This window comes from Passer montanus, unplaced genomic scaffold (genome assembly GCF_014805655.1).
Source record: "Passer montanus isolate IOZ18808 unplaced genomic scaffold, ASM1480565v1 scaffold65, whole genome shotgun sequence".
Lineage (NCBI taxonomy): Eukaryota > Metazoa > Chordata > Aves > Passeriformes > Passeridae > Passer > Passer montanus.
The window spans coordinates 82,192-105,392 of record NW_024371593.1 but is presented as its reverse complement, the minus strand read 5'-3'; the positions used below and the strand labels follow the sequence as shown (position 1 = coordinate 105,392).

At 42.6% G+C, this 23,201-nt stretch overlaps 1 protein-coding gene across 8 annotated transcripts in view; it reads right to left on the bottom strand.

Moving 5' to 3' along the window:
- Nucleotides 1–23,201, bottom strand: part of OSBPL5 (oxysterol binding protein like 5) — a 173,664-nt gene that overhangs the window by 109,678 nt on the left and 40,785 nt on the right. Inside the window, exon 1 of one of the 8 annotated variants that reach the window (XM_039728273.1) lies at nucleotides 22,054–22,189. The exons of 6 other annotated variants lie outside the window; for them this stretch is intronic. The gene's annotated coding sequence lies outside the window, so the exon portion shown is untranslated. Of the gene's footprint in view, nucleotides 1–16,461; nucleotides 16,604–22,053; nucleotides 22,190–23,201 lie in introns of those variants that run through there. One more of the 8 variants, XM_039728271.1, reaches the window with a different exon arrangement.

Sequence of the window (23,201 nt, the reverse complement as noted above, 5' to 3'; positions counted from 1 at the left end):
GGTAATGCTGCCTCCTGTAACACAATTACAGTCTTTAACAAAAGACTTAAGGCAAGTGGAGTAACACCAGCAGCACCAACTGTTGCAGACATGCTGGAAGATGCAGAAGCTTGGAGGGTCTAAACCAAGCCAAGGACTTACAAGAGTCTCAGACCAGGTCTTAATTCAAAGGAGTGTATATTTGACTAATATTTGTCATGCAAACTTCTTACCCAGGATTTCCCAATTTCTGTTTAAAGAAACATCTTGTACTCAGTGATTGGAGAAATTGGCTGTAGTCCTGCAAATAGTAGCAAAAAAACCCATTCTATGCTGTGAAAGTACTGCAAATACTTCTCAGAGGCAACAGAAACGAAAACACTTTGATAATTTGTTTTACTGGGGAAAACAACATTTTCTAGCCATTACAATTTTTTCCCCCACAGGCTCAAACCTTTGCCATTTCAAAACAAGCTGGTGTGATTGTCACTTGATATATTGCATGTGAATGCTTCCCTGCTACTTTGTTCTGTCCCTTCTTGCTATCATAGAGTAAGCCCATACATTCCTAAGACAACAATACCCATCTTTAATAAACTAATGGTCTGTGTAACATCCATCACAATGAAGCTTTGATGCTAGATTAGAAGCTCTAGATATTACCATATGAGTAAATAACAATTTTTTAGCCAGGATAATAACAAGAAGCCTAGATAAGCAAGTCCTAGCAAATAGCTGCAGCGGGCAATTGCTTGGCAGAAAAAGAAGCACACAAAAAAGAAAAATAAACCCAAAAGAACCAGACTGAAATAGAGAACTTCCTCTTGAATATTCCATTAGAACTGACAAAAGACTCAAAACTGAACAGAGTCTCGTTGTAAATTACATTTCCTAATATCATCATCTAATAGCTGATTAAGCCCTGCAGCCCAGCAAGCCAAGGCAGCCCCACTATCTGATCTCTGTTCTCACAGATACTCAGACTGTTCTCTCGGGTACGTAGGCTGCCTTGCCGGATAAACCAGAGCATAAATCACAGAAAAGAACTGAGCACCACATTCCCTGTCACTTGGCTTTTCACTTATATTTGTATAAAACCACACAGGACAGCAAAATATTTCAGTAGGTAGGAGGCATGTATCCATTGTAGAACAAGTGAAGTCAAAGGCCAGAAAACCACCACCCAGCCATCCTTGCTGCAGAGTGCTTTTTGGGGCAAAATCATCTGACCCTGTCTCCTTCATGTGTAGCAGGAGTTCTACTACTGATTTTCAAGGGAGGCATCTCAGTGTCTCATTTAACATACCCAGAAGTTCACATTAAATTGCTAAATCTACAGCAGATTACCTGAAATCAGGATTGCTACAGGTGAGTTTTGCTGAGGTAGCAGGAGTCCATGAGCAGAAAGGGTCACAGAATCACAGAGTCAACTCAGTTGGAAGATATCTTTGAGATCATCCATGAACAAACACCACCTTGTCAACCAGACCATGGCACTAAGTGCCACACTCAGTCTTTTCTTAACCACCACCAAGGACAGGTGGTGACTCCACCACCTCCCTGGGCAGCCCATTCCAATGCCCAACCACTCTTTCTGTGAAGAACTTCTTCCTAATGTCCAACTTCAACTTCCCTTGGAGCAGCTTAAGACAGTGTTCTCTCATCCTGTTGTTGGTTGCCTGGGAGAAGAGATTGATCCTCACCTGGTTATAACTTCCTTTCAGGCAGTAATTCTGCCAGCTGCCCCTCCAATGAGAAAAGGAAATACCAAACTTGAACAGATTTCTTGGAGCAACACAGGAAGACACAGTAGTCTTTGAACTAGCAGGCTAAGTGTTCAACAAAATGAAGAGTAGCAAGAGTGAGGTATTTTGGTCTGGAAGCATATGGACTGCTTGGAATTAATATGCTGGCTGGCACTCACCAACCATGATCAAAGGTGTATCTTAAAGCTCACCATAGCAACCCCATGATCCAACCACTCACCGCCTATTTCTGAGAACAACAGAGGAGGAAAAGAAATAAAGAAGCTACATCATTACTAAATGCATTTCTGTATTTCTGCTCCTCATTTAATAGAGCTGGTGCAGATATGAGAGAAGGATGCAGGCAAGTACATCATGCACTCAGAAATTTCCCTAATACAACTAGTATTTGTGTTTTGGATCCATCTTGAGATTGGATTGAGCTGCAAAGGAGTAGGGAGATTGCAGAGGAGAGGCCAAAACAGCAATGCTATCTCTCACACTTCCTTCTTGCTTGCAATGGTAGAAACATCAGAGCTTTCAGCTTGTACACTTGACAGACTCAGTGGCGCAGTTCTAGATTTCCAAGGTCCCCATTATTCATTTCCCCTTGAGCTCCATGGTAGACAGCTTCATATTGTGTGACCTCAAGGGAGAGGAAATTCAATTTTTATTGTGTATCTTCCTGGGGGACTTTTCCCATTGACACACCAGTAGGTGCCTTGGCAGCTGACCAAAAACCCTGTCACTGCAACAGATCTGTCTCGGCCTGGAGAAGCAGATTGGGTCAGCTCAGAGATGAATCTTTGGGCTCCTGGCGGAGTGTCCACACTCAGGACATTAGTGTGACTGGGGAAAGGGCTGACAGCTTCACTTTATTTTGTTTAAACCCATAAATCTGCTGAAATAACACTTTGTTTCCCAAACTCTTCCACCTTCTAGGCTTAGGAGAGTCAGTTTTTGTTGCCAACACCTGGCCCTGACACCAGCTTAGGGCTGCCCCATCCCACACCTATCTTGGAGCTATTTGCTAGGTAGATATCCTGGCAAAATTCAAACTCAGATTTTCTACATTGTAATTCTGGAAAGTCAACCAAGATCTCCAAGAATCCTGCTGCCAATAGGAAGACACCTGACTAATATGTAAAAGTATTTATTACCAACCAAGCCTGCCTGGAACAATAGGGCATGTTCATATTCCAAATCTGGCACTGAAGATGAGAAAAATCAGTACCATTTTCAACACTTAGCTACAAAGATATTGCTTTCTAGCACCTATTTGTACTTAACATGAAATTTACTTTGGGATCCATGTCTAAAATGGATTCTTAACAGTGTCTGACGGAGTAGCAACAGCCAGACTGCAGAAAACAGCTTTGTTTCTTAATTCAATTTGTGGCTCACAGAGGATGGGGCATTTAGCCAGATGGAGCAAAGCTTGCAGTACATTTTCCTGGGAGTTGTGCAAGGATAAGTCAACAAGCAACAACTTAGACTACACCAGCCTGCTCTAGCTCAACAGCAACAACTTTCTGCTTGCTAGCTGCCAAAATTTTAACAAATTAAAACTATTTACAAGAAAAAAACAGATGAGCATATTAAAGAAAAAAGGATCAGAAAGTGTCCTCACAGCACTGTATTACTTGCATTATTATTTGCATAATACATAGAGTGCTGAAGAGGAGCTCCATCTTTACCCCTCAGGAGGTCAGTGACAAGACTTTCTGTGTAAATTTGCTCATGTACATTCAGTTACAGGATGCTCTGAGGTTATCAGTCAGTGTCCCTGGTTGCCCTAGTGAAATTTAAAACAGCTTCATTCAACATTATGGAAACAAAGAAACTCAAGCTGCTGGTAAAACATAACCTTTTCAGATGACAGCTGTGAGCTGCCTCTGGTCCATATGACATTTTACAATAAGGACTCTATCAGCAGACAGCTGCAGCACAGAAAGATTTTGGAATTGAGGTCAGCTAGAGCTGTTCCACTAACACCTACACAACTCTCTGCCACAAAAGACACCCCTTATCTCACAGGTCCCATGAAATGTGGGACAGTAACACCCTTCCCCATGTCCTGGGGTCTGACCAGTCAGGTTCTGTGCAACCAGAAAGGGCAATAGCCTAAGAGCAGAGGGAAAGAAGCACTTGCAGAGAGCAGAGGGAAAGAAGCACTTGCAGAGGATGTCCCTGCAAAGGAGGGATGGAACAGTGAGCCACTGAGCTCTTGCCCTCTTTCAGAGCCCACTAAAGGTTTCAGGAGTGTTCAGAGCCAACTCAAACAATGGTATTTTTTATATTTAAAACTTCCTGGTATTAGAAAGGTATAAACAAATGGTTCACATGGCAAACAATTCCCTGTCCAAGACCAAGCAGAAAACACAATATAAATGCCGATGGTACTGACAGTCAAGCAGTACACTTGCTGCTGGTCCTCTTCCCACCAAACTGAAGTTAAACACTCTGGTTACAATCTTTTCTTTTGGGCTGGTAGGAGAATTTTCCTCAAACCTTTGAACATTGTGACTTCATCCTACAAACCAATCCATGGGAGCAGATTTTCCAACCCTGATTTACACAGAGCTTTGAAAAGGCACTGGTAATATGTGATAGTGTTGGGGCAGGGGGAGAAATATCATGAGTGGGCCCCCAGATGTGAATTCTTAGGAATATCACTCTGAGTTTTTGTATGTCTCAGAAATAAGGCCCTAATTTCACTGGCATGCCCTCTGACACAATTTTAGGATGCATAAGCAAATAATATGGGATGATTAAGCTGGTCAAATTCAACTCTGATCATCCTAAGAAGACTCTTAGTAGACTTTTCAAGCTTTACACGTGACATAGTCGATCAACTACAACCTACATTAATGGGGCTGGGGGACAATATCCTCTTTTCTTCCACTGAAGTTACACTTGATAAGGGGATTTTATTTAATACATTCCCAGAAATACACTATTTCCTTCACATGTCTCAGACTGGAAATGAGAGCTGCTGGGTTTCCTCAATTTACATGAAAGGGACAGTGGCATATGAAAAAGGGACTTACATGGCAGTGCTAAGAAACTTGGGCAAACTTGTCCAAGAAAAGCTATTCTTATATGCTCTTCAGTGCTGGATAGGGACACGTCCACTCTCCACATCCACTTTCCTCTGCTATTCACTCAGAGTCACACAGTGCTCATGCCCTGCCTCCTGGTAAAAGGGGAAAAAGCATTTATGTTCATACCTTAAAGAAAACCAACAAAGTGGAGCATGGATGTGAATGGGTTTGTACACCTCCTTCCACAGAATGAACTTGTGCATGTGAAGCCAACCCAGGAAGCATAGAAGAGTGGTGAGGTAACAAAACCAAAAAACGAAACCTTTGTCAGCCCACCTTTTCTTACCTGAAATTAAATTATACAGGAAATATACCAAATCTGAAAGGGGAAAAGCATATTTAGACATTACATTTAAAAACTGAAGTGTGCTCTTCATGTACTTAGCTGCCAAGATAATTCTCAGAATGCTGGGTTTCTTCTGTGATATTTGTAAGTAATAATTACAGTGGAAGAGCTCAAGAGTACCATCTTCTAGATGATTAAGTGCAGCTACAAGAAAAAGCACTAATAGTGAACTTCAGTTTTGAGAAGGCCCAAAAGCCCCCAGTTTGCCCTGGAGCATAGAAGACTCATGAGAATGAAACTGAGCCCTGGCAGTTGTTGGTCAAATCTCAACAGCATCAGAAACCACATGAAAAAAATGTGTTCCACTGTGCTGGGGCTAATCTTAGGAGCAATGTGATAACCCACAATGCTTCAGCCCTTTTAATCTTCCACCACACTTGTGAAAGGTCCTCAGACAACGTGTCTCCTCCAGGCTCCCACACAGCACATGGACTTGATTTCTCCAAGGCTGCTGATAGGCTGATGCCTTTCCCAAACATGAAGATCCAAACTCATGAACTGTAATTACCAACACTGCAGATACATCCAGATTAAGGAATCAAGTCACAGGACAGGTTTCACTTTGGACTATCTCTTCTCATTATCATAAACACAATTTGGTTTCATCTGAAGGCAATGCAGTTTGCATACTCCAAAACTGCTCCACAACATGAAACAGAGCACAGGAAGTGGAAGTTACTCCACAAGTGGAAAATGTATCTGCAAAGCACAATCCTTATCTCAAAATAAAAATGCAACTGGGAACACCCTGAATCCCCTCCCACTGCTCACAGTGCAGCACAGTCCTCAACCTCAAAACCAGATGAGAGTTTAAGCGTGTACTACACTTCAGCAGGTGCTTTGATTCTGGTGGTACAAATGTGTGTAAAAATAGAAACTTGCTTTTTCTTCCCTTCTGAGACTTGAACTCACATATAGACCACACCTCATTTAATCAAGACACAGAAAATCACCACAGCTGAGGAACTGTGGGGGATCATAGCTCCCTCTTGCTAACACCACATACTGTGTTTTCACAGAGGATCCACACATGCCTGATTCATGCAGGTAAGCAGGAGGGAGAGAGATTGCTCTCACAATCCTGTCATTGAAAGTGCCAATCTGACAGTCTGGGCTATGATTGCCACTCCAGCCACTGAAAAGGTGAAGTTTGGTTTGGGGCTCTCCTAGACCCTACAGACACAGCACTGCAGGGCAGAGCATCACAACACTCTACCAGGTGTCCCAAGAGCTGCCTCTTGGTTTCCTGCCTTGACCACAGCTCAACTGTGCCTGCATCTCTTTGGTCAATAAGCAATGAGGAAAGAGCCTTTCTGCCTAGCTGAGCTTCTCAGTGTGAACTGCACAGGCTCTTTTCCAACTACACTGTAAGACACAAAGCAATAGAGAAAAAATTCCATGTATCACGCATGGAAAAAGAAGACAAAAGACTATTTTGGGTGACAAAGGCCTGACATTTCAAAGTGATGGATCTGTGGTCTGTGCAAGGAGTCAGCCTCACAATTTGCAGCCCACATTACAGCACTCCAAAGCTATTCAAGTGGATTTGCCAATGACGGTGCTGTGTCTGCATGCTTGGCACTCCTGGACTATTCCAGAATTTCCCCCAGTGCTGACTAGACACATTCTTCACCATGCTAAGGAGAGCGTGACCTATTGCTTCAGGCTGGGGGGAAAGGCAGATAATTGCTTTTGAGAAGCAAAACCTCAATATTACTCCATCTTCCAGGCTCATGGAGGAACAGCTCAACTCTGCTTTCCCACCCATCAGACCAGAACAGTGATGCCAGGTCAGTGCAGCTGTGCACTGCCTGGTATTTATAAGGAATTTGACATTTTTGTTCTGATTTAGAAAAGCATAGAGCTCAATCTGTTCAATAACTGGCTTTATCTGATTTGAATTGCCCTTCTGCCCAGTTGGCTTTGGTGCATGCTCACAGCACTGGTGCTTGTCTTGGTGTGACTGTTCAGCAGCAAAGGGAGCCCCAAGCTCCATTCCCAGAACCGCCTCAGCTTATCCCCTCGCAGGAATTGCACAGGGACTTCTCAGAGAAATGGCAACTTTTCTGTTCACAAACAACTCAGAAAGCTGCCAATTAACAGCAATCCTGCCTTCCAAAATAAAACTTCAATAGACTTTGTCCCCCTTAGATTCATTCTGATTTATGCAATTACAGGGTGTGTCTGTACTCACAGCTCTCCAGTGTGCAAGTGAGACGCTCTGGAAAAGGTTTCAATGATATGTGAGCAGTGGGGTATTCCCTCTGAAAAAATCCTACTGACAATGGTATTTTACTCCTAACCAAATACAGCTCTCCAGACATACTTTGGGACATACTAATTAAGCTTACAGTGACTCAGTGACAGAAGGGAGTATCACCACAAACATGCAAGGAAAAACAACCCAAGACAGAGAAAAAAAATGGTAAATTACTTATGGGTAACTTAGAAAAGAGTCAAATGGTAACAATTTTCCCCAGATGGATCAGCAATAAGGAAAGAAGTTACTGGGAGCCATTTCCTAAGGAATTCAGGTCCTCAGTGTTTATTTTCACACTGCACTAGTGGTACTGATGGTGCAAGGACCAATATCCATCCAACCTGGTTTTTTCAATGAACAAGCCCTTAATACTCACAGGTACTGTTAAGGCCCAACAACTGCCTTCCATACACACAGTTCCCAGGAAAGGCACATGTAAATTACATTACGCCATTTTATTTACTGGGGACTTGTTTGCTCAAGCACAGCAATGTAAGTGGATAATGAAGTCAATGAGATTCCAAATCCAAGGCCTTACATGTTCATTTGTACAGGCAGACAGCAATCTCTGCATGAAAACAGTGCCATTTATACAAAATTACTACATTAAAGAAAAAAGCTTTGTACAGAAAGTACTGTATCTATATTCTGCTATGGATACATGGCACTAGTACATACTGCAATGGGTGTGACTGCATGTCAGCAAGGTCAGTGTAATGAGATAAAGGGGCATCTCCTTGCTCAGCATCACAGATCACACGTCCTACAAACTGCAGTCTACCATAGAACCAATAGCATCATTTTTCAGAGACTAAAATGAAATGTCAATCTCTGGATAGCCTACAGAACACATCCACTAACAATGAAGGGGTGGGGAGGTGGGCAGGGGGACACGGACAAACACATATAACCCACATATGAAGTGAACCGAAAATGATGTCACAGATATTGAACAAAATGTTTACAAGATAGTGGCTGGTTAAATAAACAGAAGGCAGACAGAAAGGAAAATGACCTTGTTCTGCACAATAGAGGGATTCATATGGATGAACCAGATACCCCAAATTACCAGCTACAAGAACTGTATTCCAAATGTAGCTCAGCCTCCATCATATTAAGTCCTGACTCAATCCTGTTTGCAATATGAGAAAACACAGACAAAATCATGTCAGTCACCTTTCTCAATCTGACCACCTTCCACCTGCTAAAAATGTAGCAGCATACAGAACAGAAGCTCCAGGTGATATAAATCAGTTCAGCTCTGTGGACACCAGGGATGGCAAAGGATAATGTATCTTTGCAGTAGTTGTTCTCCTGCAAAATCAAGTGTACACAGAGGTTGATCTCCTCTGGCAGCCTGCATGCAAAGGCATGAATATGGACATACTCTGGGGCAAGTTTCACAACCCCCTGTGTCACGCCCCTGAGTTGTGGAACAACTCATATAAGGGGGTCTTTACTCTGCCATTATCCTTTTCTGGTCATCAAAAAGAAAAGAATACAGGGATGACACAGTGGGAAAAGCTCAGCTTCATTTTTTTCAAGAGATGTTTTCTTTTAAGGAGCTCTAATCCGCAAGACTGTAACTTTCACTCTTCAAACGGAGCTCAAATTCCTGACCTTGGCACTCCATCACAGAGGACTTGTTTTCACTCACATGGATTAACTGTCACTGAACAACTCATCCAGGATAATTGGCACAACCACTCCTCTTCTTCAAAGCTACCATTTCCTCACCTATTTTCCCTTCCTCCTCCTAAGAGTACACAACATACAGTATTATAACAGTGACTTTAATTACCACCACACCAACTGGTGAGAGCGTTATCCTGAATAAAGCCTGCCAATTACAGCCAGCACAGGCAGGCACAGCACAGAGCTGGATAAAAAGCATCTTTGGGTGTCCTGCTCCAAGCACCAGGGGCAGTTTATGCACATGGCTACAAATTCTGCTTGCTCCTGGGAACAGAGCAATGCAGGAAGAGCGCCCGGCACACACGGCTACCTTGCCTCCACGTTACAAGTAAGCATGCCAGTCCTCTTCCTATGGACAAACCTATACCCAGTGCTCTTATCTGCACATATCCACAAAGCTCACATGCCAGTGGGGAGGCCAATCACCCATCCAAGGCACTGTCTTGGAGTTAAGTCAAATATAATTTGTGCTGTGCTGGAACAAACACCTTCCTCTGGCATTAATTGGGAGTGCAAAAGAGGGTAATAAACAGATATAGGCTCTGTTGTATGTTTCAACTAGTGCTGCCATGATTTGACATTCTGTAATCAATTTAATTTTTTGTGTGTGTGTGTTAAACCTCAGGGGACTGCTTTGAAAAAGTGTTTGTCAGTAAAACCTGAAAAAAGTCCAACCTTTTCCTTGGAGAAAGAAAAGCTTGGACGTGTGTGTGGAACAGGAGCTAGAACTTTAAAAAATTTAGCAGTAAAGAAGGCTTCTTAACACCCCTCCCTGAAATTTCTATTTTTAAACTGAGCTTCACAATTTTTAACATCCTCGAGATCTCCAAGACTGACAAAGCTTTCCTGAATCTTTAATATTATCACTAACAAATGGATGAGCAAGGTACTTTTTGAGAAGCATCGTCACAGCTATTTTGACTATACCCGCACACTAGAGTTTTAATTTTGAACACCTAGCCAATATGCAATCTGTCTCTCCAGCCTTGAATTGGTCTCTGTTTCATTTAATTTGGAAAAAGAAAACTGGAAAAACAGCTAGCAGCCCCAAAATAGGGCACTATTTTGCCCACTCTCCCATCAGCAATTATTAAAGGGCTGCAGTTCAATGGCCCCCTAAATTACACATCCCTCCATCTGTGCACTTGCTCCTCTTCCCTTACATCCAGCAATCATAGAGCCTCTTAGGATGTTCCTCAGTTTATGAAACACAGAGAAGATGGACCAGCTTCCTCTCACATCAGCTCGACTAGTCTCTGGATTTTATATGTGGGACACAGTGGTCTTGCACAAACAGATGTGCAGAAGAGCCCAATTATCCTGGCTTAGAGGGAACATCAAGTCACCTCCAGGAGAGCTAAGAATCCAGTGCCCACACTCTTTCAAGGGATTTACAGAGCTCAGGAAACCTCCCTTGAGAAATCCCAGCCCAGATCAACTAAAATGAAAGGAGATGACAAGAAGTTGTTAAATGCTACTATTGTAAAGCACCTTCTTAATTTACAGCACACCTCTGAAGCAGGAAGCAGCAATTAAACACCAGCCTTTGTAATTATAGCACAGGAGCCTGCCTCCACCCTCACAGCCAGCTGGAACTGCTCCCACTTCTGGAGACTCTTCAGCAGCCATGCTCACCCACAGCGATGCTGCAGCTCTGCATCCAGCTTAACACTGCCCCACACCACCAGCTCTGGGACCTGTCTGAGCAGCCCCTTGCCCTGACTGGACAGGATAGGGACTTGGGGACACTGCTGCAATGCCAAATCTCGACAGTAGCAAAACAGGACAAGCAGCTTGTTTCTCTTGAACTGAGGCAGCTGTAAGAGAAAGGCAAGAAGCTGGGGGGAGCAAACATCAGTCATCACACAGTGAAATCTTCCCTGACTTCCCACCAGAGAAAAAAAAACGTAACAGGCACTGTCCAGGGCCTACAGTTATTTAGATGCCAACCTGATTTATCTGCAGTGATTTCTGCTCCTACACCAGCTGTTCAACTCTCTCCTGGGCAACTTGATTGGGAATTTTATACCCTGAATGGGCCATTTCAACCACAGTATATTACTAGTTTCTCACAAATGTTCCTCTCTGCTTGGGGGAGGAACACTCATCCATCAAATACCTTGGTGCCTTCTCTGCTTGCCACTTGCTGCAACTATTTGCTTTGGCACAGCAGATCTCTGGACAGCAAGCAGGCACACTGTTATTTTCCCCAGTGACAGCACTGAAAAAGGAAAGCATATAAATTATAGCAGTCTGTGGGGCTGCCTTCATTTATCCAGTAAGGAATGGGATTTTTTTTGTGTGTGTGTCTCTATTTCTTTTTTAAAGATGCTGTAGAACTGCTCCCAGTTTTGCTTGCTCCAGAATGGACAGTGTTGAATATACCATTCCGGAGGGCTTAGCAAATATAACTTCAGGGAAGAAAACTTTTTCAGCACAAGGCTCCTGTGCTCTGCATGCCCTGGGAGACTCAGGGAAGGTCCTCTGCCCTGTTTCTACACACATTTCACATCATTTAACTCTTCTAGAGCAGCTGTAGTGTAGAATACCGGAAAATTCATGAACACCTAGTAAAGGGCATGTCCTGCTTGCACCTACAAACATGGCAAGTCCCCAGCATTGCATCACGCTGTCAGTCCATGAAAGCTGCAAGGCCCAGAGAAACTGGACTACAATGACAGCCCAAATGTATATGAAGATAATGCCTTTATATATTCAAGCCATGAGTACCACCCACAGGCTTGATTTTCTACTTGTTCCCATCATCTGCCTTTGCCCGTTCCCCAATGTCCCCCCACTTCCAGCAAAACTTCAGTGGGATTTAGATCAGGACTTAACTAGATATATAGAATCAAAAAGACAAAAATCCATTTCAAGCCAAGGAGAGATTGAAAACAATCAATCAGTGTCTTTGAAAGTACTTAGATCACTTCTCCTGGGAAGGACTGCAGCAAACAAAGTGAAGCAACGAACGCGTCTACCTGAGTGGGGTGCCTGAAGCTGCAGGAAGATAGCTGTGGAAATAAAGCAAAGGCTCTGGGCTGCTGTAAGACTAATTAAACCCTGATTTAATTGGGGCTGCAATTTTTAATCGGGATTTTGGAGACTTGCTGAAGCATTTCTTAACATAATTTCATCCAGCAGCCCCTGAAATGTATTCAGTGTCAATTGGTATCTTTTTTTCTGGGACAAACATCTACACTGGCAGCTTCTACCACTGACACAACACATCAACTCACATCAAGGAAAAAATCAGCATTAGCTAAAAATATCTGAATGAAAACAAAACAATGTTTCAAATGGCATTGTATTACCCTGCCTTTCTTTCCTTGGCTCCCTCTTTGTTTTCTATAGCCATTGACATAGCCTCTGATAGCTGCAAAAAACTGCCTGATTTCATATTAGTTTTTAAATAGCAGTGGGAAAAATTTTCTTGAATTACATTTATGAGAAAACGCAACCTGATAAATTTCTCTTGTAAACAACCCTTCCAAAGTCTATGAACAACTACTGAATATACCAAGAAAAGGCCCAGTAAATGAGCTGTGAAAGGAAACAGTGGCAGGCATGACGTATTTTTCCCCCTCACTTTCCAGAAGCTGCTCATTAAGTCCAGTTTTAAGTGGGGTGGAGACAAGCCACAGAAATTCCCAGGATAACACTGGTGTCTGATTAATGAGAAATGTCACATCAATCCAACAGACTTGTAAGGAAGATGTGACTGTTGCATGCACACAGGCACTGACATTTCACTGTGTGTTTGCCCCAGAGCATCCTGCCCACCTGCTCCCTTCCCATTCACTCAAACCTTCCTAAAATTAGGACCACTTCTCCAGTCTTGTTCCAAGTTTCCACCTTTATCTCCCAACCTGCCAGCGCTGCTTAAACAAAGAATTTAGGAGCGGAAATGACTGTATTCTGTGAGAGGCACACTCCAGAGAGCAGGAGGACGAGCACACAAACCCAAACACAGCAGTGCCGGATGCTTTCACAAGGGAAACCTTCTGCATCCTTTCTTACAGTAGAAATGAGCATAGAGAGGAAAGAATGACCTCCAGATGTAAGTCATCCTAGGAAAGTTACTTTAAAGGCAAAGCTTAGGATTTTGTGCTTTTTGTGCTAAACACAAACCCTTAGGGGCTTTCTCTGAAGTCTGCTTAGGTACCCTGCACACATCTGCTGGGAGAAAAGGAGCAGCGTGTCTGTTTGATACAAAGCAACTACAGAAACACACTACATTATCCTGCACAACCTTTTAAAACATTTAAGTATGAAAGACTAGAAGAGGAGGCATGAAGACAATTCCCCATATTCCTTGGGATGGCAGGAGGCTCGGAATGCTCCTTTAGTCCCCTCACAGCCAGCGGGTTGCTCCAGCACATTTCAGCATTTTCCAAGGCATCAACCATGGCCAGGATCAACATATAATGCTCTGTAAAAAAGTAAAACCCACCAAGTTGCCCAGGAGTGCTTTGGCTGAAGTAATTCAATAGCAAAACAGCATTTTTTAAAAAATAAATTTATTTTAAGTGGATTTGGCTTGTTTCCAACCCCAATTAATAGCAATATTGAATTCCTGGGTAGATAAATGTGCAGCTTCTGCCTACTGGACTTTCATGTAATGACTGTAAAAACCTAAAAAAACCTGATTCTATCTGCCAGAGACTACAAAAGCTGTATTCCCCCAATACAGACCTTTCTACACTCCCTGTTTTGAAAGGATTTACATACAAATTAATTTTTAATTTGGCATTAAGAACTGCAGTACAATAATTTCTCTGTCCACCATAGCCATGTCATTGTTATAATTCAGCTTTTTTAGGCACGCATTCTTAGATATCTACAGAAATGCTTTCTCCCTGCTGCAAGAGAAACAAGCCAGCGCTCCTCTGCAAGACACTTTTGTTCATTTTCTGTAACAAAACCACACCACCTCTGCTGCTTCTTGTGCAAACTAACAAAGTACCCTAATTGACAGCACTAACACTCATCAGCCTGCCCCCACGAACAGTAACCTTTTCCCCCTGAGCTCCCTCACATCCACCCAAGCTCCCCACCGTGGATGGTGTCCAAGCCTCTCCAACTTGACTGCTGATGCTTATCCACTGCCCAGCCCCTACTGTTACACTTAAACCAGAGCCTTGCCTCACACAGAGTGATCTCTGTATCAGAAAGCACCACTTGGGGTAACAAAAAAAAACCAAAAAAACACAAACCAGCACTGCAGTGCAAGCTCAGGCATCTCAGAGACAAAAATCAATAGGGAATTTTGTAAAAAAAGGAGGGGAAAAACAAAGAGGATACAATGTTTTGTTTAACTGCATTATCATGCTTTGGACGTAACAGAGCATTCTTTATAGGTGACACAGAAAGCCATTCCTAAAAATTTGGAATATGTAACATTTTGTGAACTCTAGACTGTAGATATATTGGCCCTTTAAATCAACTTAACATTTTTCAAGTATCAACTTGGCATAATTTCTTTTTGCTACTGTATTTAACATCCAAGGGACACTTCTTTCTTGCATCTTCCCCACACCCTGCTTCAGGAAGGGACAAATCACTAGAATAGGGACCAGCAACATCAAAAGAAAGCTGCTTTTTCATTTTTATGCATTTGTACCAGGCGGTAATTTATCGTTTACAAAGCTGGGGATGGATGAAATTTTGTTCCAAGGAAACCATGCTCTGTTTAATAATGAGAACAATCAAATGTCATGATTTGTAGGAAGCAACTTTTTTCCTTGACCTTTTTATTGCTGGCAAAATGTCAGCAGATTATTGAAGTGCAGAGAGCACAATCTATGATAAATAACTTTGTGTTGCCACATACCAGACCAAAACACCCCCTCCTCCCTGTCCAGACAAACCTTAGCTTTCCAAAACAGCTCTGATTTATAAAGGATTATAGATAACCAACAGAGTCTGAATGCCAAGTGCAATATCGTGGGTGAACAGGGCTTGCTCAATTCCTGGAAGCACAAACAAGGGGGAAGGAACAAAAAGAGCAAGAGCCAGAATGCAGCCTTACTTCTGTCTTTGACAGCTGCAAGATCACTGCTGACACAACACATGCAATCTTCATCCTTACCTGAAATGCAGCAGCATGAAAAATTGAAAAGGATCCAGCAAAAAATCATAAGGCTGTCTCCAAGTCTTAAATCAACTGCAGTGGGACTTAAGATGTCCAACCTACTTAACTAATCAAAGACATTTAAGGGATCACCTGATCATAGCCTGCAATCACTTAGAGGGAAAAGATGTCAGAAAGCTGGAAGAAAGAAGGTAGAAAAGTGGAGATTGGAGAGAAAGCACATATCTTTCACTGTAAAGAAAACTACCATTTCCACACATTTCTGAAGAGCACAAAAGAATCACCACCAAAAATTAAAACCTGCCTAAGAAAAATGCTGCAATTCAACCAGAAATTACTAGATGTAAGAATCCCAGGCTAAAATCCTTGCAGATGCAAAGTCAAATGACATCAACAGGATTGATACAGCTGGCTTTAACATCCAAGATGCAAAGAAAAGCTGACCTGTCCAGAAAGCAAACTCCAGCCTTCCTACCTGAGCCCACTTTCTCACCACATAAGAACCTTAGGAGATCACCATGCCAAGTGTTGCAGGGCCTTTCTCCAGCTGCCCAAGCCCTGCACCTCACTATGCTGCAATCAAGCAGCACAGCAGCCAGCAATGGGCAGCTCATGCTGCCTGTTAAACACTTCTGGCCCCAAAACACTGCATTTCTTCTCCACTTAACTTTTCTAAGGTCCACTTCCAAATCAGCCTGAAGAAAATATTGTTTCACTGACTTCAGTAAAATAAACCTTTTTATTATTTCCCACGCTGTTTCATTTCCTGGTACTCCAAGCTAAATGGCACAGATATTTACAGTACTGGGAGTTTCATCTGTAGCTCAGCTAAGACAGCCTCACTGAGCCAACAGCTCACAGTGCAGTAGGACTGCCCATTAAAAACACTACGGGATAATTCCAGGCTTCCTATGGGCACCATCGATGTGTACAGCTCAGCTCATTTTCTACACATTATTAAAAGCTACTCTCTTTAACTCACCATTTAATTTTGATGTTAAATGAAAGCAAAAAGCATGACAAAAGAATGGGAGAGAATAAAAAGGAAAGAAAAAATATGTACCTGAGGACTTTCTAATAGGTTTATCCAGAGAGCAAACAGGCATACTTTGGCTGGAACTGGGCCAGCAGACAATGCCAAATAACCCCAAGAAGAGATCAGACCCTCTCCCTGCCCTCATAACAGAGCCCTGTAGGCCAACACAAGAAAATAAATAAAACCCAATGCCAAAACTTACTTTGTTATTTTTCCGGTGCAGACAGAAGCACAGAGGTGCATTCTCCCCACAGCTACAGGAGGCCTGAGATGGAAGCAGGAACTAACACTGATCTCCTGATTTCAAAGCCAAATGCCCTAACCACAAAATTATCCTAGTTGCATTGCCTCAACCTGTCCCATCCAGAAGAACCAAATTACTGGAGAAGAGGAGGAGGGAGAGAAGGGAAGAAAACAGAAGGTTTATCAGGAATATTTCTGGTCCACCTGGGAGCAAACACTGCTCACATTGGTCCCCTATAGTTGCACTCCAATCAATTTAGAACAATGGTATGAAGTTTAGTGCTTGAAATACTCAACTTTCTGAGAGTTTAAGCAACGCTGACACAGACCTTCTCTTAAAGCAAGAAAAAGCCCCATATTGCTTAATGCTTTTTATACAGGGGCCTGGAATGCTCAAGAGATGAAATAATTTACACACTGCCTTTCCCCAGAGGTTCATATCTAGCCCAGATCACAAGTGTCAAGTACAATCACATACACTCTTGATAGACTTTGAGAGGTAAGAGCACAGCACAAGTGCAACTCCCAGGAGATAAACATTTGTATGGGACAAGTCCCTGTAGATCAACTTGGCAGTAGTCCTAGCAGGACTGCAAGGGAAGCCAATGCAGGAAACACTGCACAGAAGTGGTGTCTTGGACTCAAGGATACAGAGGTGAATAAACGAGGGAACATGCTTTGGTTTTTGCCTTAATAGCTTCAACTTCCAAGGACACAATGAAATTCTGCCCCAGATAGAACACTTTTATCCACATGGAGAGGCAGGGTGTGCTTACAGCAGTTCCATGTTACAAGTGGCATAAAAGATGCCATTCTCAATCACATCAAATATGCCAAGACAGTGAGTTGGTGTGTTTTTACATGGGGTACACAATTCTGCACATTCTGTGATTTGCTCAGGCTCTCAAACAAGGGCAGTGGAGGGAAGTAACAGCACAAGGTGCCGCAGCTCTGGTGCGGGAAGAGCAGCAGTCAGGTGCTGGTGGATGGCACGGAGAGCTGGGTGTGCCCACTCAACCTGCCCGGGGACTTGAGATGTTGCAACTTGCTCCAAGCAGAAAAGAGCAACAAACCACGGCTTTCTGTGCAGTGTGGGCAAAGCACAGAGGGAGCAGAGCCTCGGGGGAGCCATGCTACACTGCAGTGCCTTCAGAGCTGCAATGACATTTGCTGTGTGTGCCCCTGCCTGCGTAGCTCCAGGCTGGGCTGGAGGGTGCAATCTGGTTCTTCACTCTATTTCCACAGCCATTTTCACTTGGAGTGCCTGCTGATTCCTTTCATAAACTGCTGCATCCCTGAGGTACAAGGGCAGAAAACTCTTCTAGCAAAACCTGGGAGTCAGCGATAGAGACGGGAAAATAAATTACTAAGGAACACATTGGGGCAGGTTTTCTTTCTTTCTGTCTTGAGCAAAACTGAAATCAGTTCTTCCTTCCCCCATTGTGGCTATGGTAATAACACACAACTATTCATTATCCTCATCTTAACTAGAAAAGCCTCTTTCAATTTAGCACTTAATATAATTACAGTAAATTAAACAGTGTCTAGAAAAAGTCTTACCTTTTCAGAGCTATTACCTTACCTCTGAGAAACTCTATCAGTTAAAAGTGAAGATAGCTATTAAACAATAAGGGTTTGTAGCTATTCAGTGAGCAGAAAAGTGAGATGTTCAGTAGAAAATTGTTCAAAATCTATTTCTAAATTCAATACCACATCTCCAAGGGAAAATGGGAGAATCTCATTAATGGTAGTGCAATGTCCCTCTTGCATTGCAGAGACAGTACTTGAGCACCAATTCTCTGCTCACTTTCCTTCACCTCAACAGTTTCCTTTTTTAATATGAGGGAAAAAAGTCTGCCTTTTATAAAACCACAAGGTAAATTATTGCCTTTGTGTGCTTTCAGCAAAAGCTCTCTCTGGCTAGTGATACATCATTAATGTGATTTCTCCGAGAGACAGACAGGATAAAAAGCACTTGGCTGCCATGAAGTCAATGGGAAAACACACAGACTTTGAGAGGGTCATGATAAACAAGAAATAAAAGCCATAAATTTCCACACTGGTACTCTAAAAAAAAGAGAATGACAAAGCATCTACAACAGGTACTCAAGAGAGGCATTTGGTAAATGGTCATTCAGTGTTCTCCTAAAAAAAATCAAATGCTGGCTTGGTAATACTTGGAGTGATATTAGAAGCATTATTTTTAACACAACATAAGCTTACCAGCCATCAGGAACAAAATATTAAGCAGGAAATATCTTTAATGTATTGTTTTTCAGCAACTGGGAGAACATTAGCAATAATTAGCAGCCAGCACTGGAAGTGCTCTCTGCTAACTGTGCATCTTGTGGATAACAGCAAGTCTTATGTTAACACAATGATGTCAGCTGACAACAGCTTTATGGCAGAGAAAAGCATATTGTGCATTTCTGGGAAAAGGAACCTTTAGTGTTGTGGGGATTATTATGGTTAAATTGCTTCTGAGTCACAGTCTGTTATTGCTCAATGTTTCTCACTTGGTCCCTACCTACCTACCTACCTCTTATTTCCTCATGGGGATGCACCTGTTCAAAGAGAATAAAACTGGCACTGTTGCACCCACTGTCTTAGCTCTTTTAGATAAGTTATTCAGTATCTTGCTTATATAATGAGATTGTTTTTATTTATATTACAGAACAGCCCAGCAAAATCCAAGACAATACTGCTCTAAATATTGTGTGAATTTCCAATAAGAGACCTTTACACTAAAGAACACAATCCAGGCAGAGAGAGAATGAAAAAAGCATGGAAAGCTGACATTGACAAACCCTGGCCATGTACCTTCTCAGGGAAGTGAGAAATGAGAGACCCTGCACTACATTTCTCAGATACACTCTTGGCTAGGAGATCCTCCCAGCTTCTCAGCACACCTCACCCTCCTGGAAAGGAAAGCCTTCAGCACCTACACTGAGGGATTCCACAAGCCAGAACTTGAACACCAGCTTGGGAAAAACTAGGTTAGAAGCCTGACAGTCTAGGCTTGGTTTAAGCAGCCTCCAGCCTTGTCCACAAGTGAAGCTCCTCAAGTCTACTGCAATGCATAGGTGTAGGAATAAATGAGTGCAGGTACTAATAAATGACTGCAGGTGTGCCAAGGTGCCTCCCATGACCTGGAGTCCAGAGAGAAATTCAGGCAGTAACAGCAATTTGATTACAGGCAACAAAGCCTGGGTGGTTCATCAGTCAAAAAAAAAAAAAAAAAAAGCCACAACACCAAAAAACACACTCAACAGACAAGAAATAGGGCCTTGTTCAGCATCCACTGAACCTGAATTAAAACAAAACAAAAAATCTTACACATGGTTATATACATTCTATCTCTTCTTCAATGAGAAAGGCTACAAAGGCAGAACAAGACAAGGAGGCTGGGGCAAATGACAGATGTCAAAACGGAAATAAGAAAATCTACTATGAATGAAAATTAAAAATACAAACACTTTGTATTTCATATCTAACACACCTGTGTCCTGCTCTAGATGACAATAATAGAGCTCCATTGAAGGCAGTTTAAATTACTGCCTTGCCCACTAACGCCATAATTTGTACAGTGCATTCAGTGATCACTGAAAGCCTTCATAGTCCAAGTAAGGATTTACAAATTTACAAAAAAAAAAAAAAAGAAAGAAAGAAAAAACTAAAAAAAAACCCAAACAACTGCTTAGACCTGAACTGTCTGACCCACACATGAAAGAAAATGAAATTATCTGCAAATCCAGATTACTTTCCTTAGTAAGGTAAAGGAAAAAAATAACTCACACCACCAGCAGCTGTCAGGCTTGCAGGAGTGTGCGAGGTTCCTTTTCAAGGCAACACAGCAAGAAAAGACAGAAAGATTCATCTTTTAAAATGGAAATCTCATTTATTTGCATCCATGCCAGGAGCTTGCCAGACTAACCACCCTGACAGAGCATTAATTCCAGTGGCAATTTCACATTCACATTTCAGGGATTTTACAGATGAGCCAGCAACAGCTCCCCGAATGAACTGTACAATGTTTGATAAAGTGTATAAAAGCCTTGGTCACCTCCTACTTCTACATAAAAATGATTCTCTCCTGATGGTGAAGTCACAGCAAAAAGAGAAAGTGCAAAAATATCAAAAGAAATTTAAATTGTTCTTTTCATTCTGCAAAGATTATTCACAATGAGCAACAGTTACCCACACCATGCAATGGGGCAGAATTCCCTTCCTCTCCTCACTGGGACATGGCAATTTTATTGCTGTGAGGAGAGCATTCCCAATCATTTTAACCTGAGAAAAGAGCAAATAAATTCAACAATGCAGTGCTAGCATAGGCTTTGCACTCTTAACTGGCACCAAACAACAGAGGTAACAAAAGCCAAGCTGCCTCTGCAGCATTGAGGGCGGGAAGGAACAGTGACACTACAACAGCTGGATGCAACAAAATGCATTGGCACGAAAATTAAAGTGCCTTTCAGAGCAATCTCACGATTTTGCTGAGAGAAAACTGAAGGAGAGCTATCAGGACACTGCTTTTGTGCCTGAAGTGCTGGGACACAGAAGGACCAAGCTCACATTTAAGCCTTGTACTCAGCACAGAACGAGACATTTCATCCCTCGATGCCTCTCTGCCACATCTGATAGATTAGCAGCAAGTCTGCTTTTATCTTGGTTTCTGCTGATCGATTTAGACAGCACACCCTTCAGGACTCTACTACAGCAGCACTCCAGTTTGGGAATACACACAAAATAGCTATTACATTATTCCTTGGGGGTACAATTTCACATTGATTGATTCACTGACAGATTAGATAGGATGAAGCAGGCAAGCCCCATGTTGAGTTTCCCCCCTCCCCCCCATGAGGAGAGCTGCAGTTGATTAATCCCAGTTGATTAAGAATTTCTCTTTTGCCTTTAGCTGGTTAATTTTTCACTGATGCTATAATCATGCAAATGGTAACCAGGTTGCCAAAACGCTCAAACTCATACAGCCCTGAAGTCAATTCCCAGTAAGTTGAAGCTTGGCATGGAGTTTAACAAAACACATAGAAAAACTACTATCAAGAAAACTGCCAGCACAGTGAAGTTATTGATATTGGAATGGAGCACAGACCTCAGTGGCACACTGCAAAAGGAAAGCCCAGGTATACAGCTGGCTGTTTATTAAACAAAGACGAGAATTGAGCCTTTTCAATTCAGACTTTGATTTATACACCTATAAATCCTTCAATGTGAAAGGAACATAAAGGAAAAAAATGGCACAACTTCAAGTGTAGCTCTACAAACACTACAGAAAACTGAGACCAAAGAACAAGGAATATGCCCATATTTTTTATACAGCTTGAAAGAAATTTAACAACACCACCACACGAGCAGCTGGACTATTCTAACCTTCTAACCCTAATCCCCCTTTCACATCACTCTCCTTCTGTGATGGGCAGAAATCATTTACAGGTAACTTACTAGCCTGCTCTTAGCTGCTTCCAATTTTGCAGAATATTCCCCTTTAGTCCCCTGATCCTTTTGTATTACACAGATGCATATACAGTACCTAGAGCCCGATGCAAGCACAACACTCCCACGCCTTGAGCAGAGAAAGAGTATTCCAATAATGAAGAAATGTGGAAGCCTGGGCAGGTTGTACACTGCTCCTTAGTCCTCCACAGAGGCTCAGCAGCTACTTATCAAAAGGGTGTTTTCCAGGATGGTTGTGTCCTTCCTCCCTCATTGCATGAGCAGAAAGAGCCACAGTGGTGGGGAGGAGCTGGGATGAAGGCAGAACCTGTGATTTAGACACAGCCCTCTACAATTAAATGCACCACAACCACACAGCTCCAAAATGAGGGCTGAGGAGCACCTGGGAGGAGTTTGCTCAGTCTCAAGATGCTTGATGCTCTAAAGCACAGCATAAACACCAGCAGTGACAGTCAGCATGAGGAGTGAGCAAGCCCAGACCCACAGTGAGACACGCTGGCAGAGCAGGTCACTGTCATTCCTGCCCAAACCCGTGTGTATTTGGCATTTGGATTGTTCTCATTCCCTGAGCTGCTTCTTGTGTTTCCTTTACCTCAGTAACCACAGCAGGCATGCACAAACACCTACAACGTGCTGCCAGAGACATCTCATGTTGAGGAGTGGAGGCGTGAGGAGCAGCATTTCTGGCTGAGAAAACACTGTGCTGTTAATGCTCCAAAGGCAGGCAGGTCAGGAGAAAAAACACTAAATGTAGCTTTTCCCCCAAATAAAACAGGAGATCAAATAGCACAAATCTGTGCAGTTGCAGAGGGAGGTCTGTGCTCTGCAGCTCAGAAGCAGCAGGGCCCTGCTGACACACTTCAGGGCAGTTTCATTTTTACCTCTTCAGCCCCAGATCCAGAACTAAAAGACCTTCAGCGGTGGCAACACTGACAATCACAATTGCCTCTAGCAGATAACAGCTCCTGTGGACATGAAGTGAGTCTAACCCAAGTCAGATTAGTTTAACTGAAATTTTTATGATCTATGAACATAGTAAAAATTAGTTGAGTCTCAGTTTTGCTCTGAGCATGGCACACTGATTTCGAACACTGCACATAACAGATTATAGGAATGGCTTTCCCTATAATATATCCTGGATTCCAAACCACAGCATCAAACAAAATCAGTCACAGAGCCATTTTTCTCCTGCTGTAGCCAAGAAAGCACCTTGAGAAATATCTA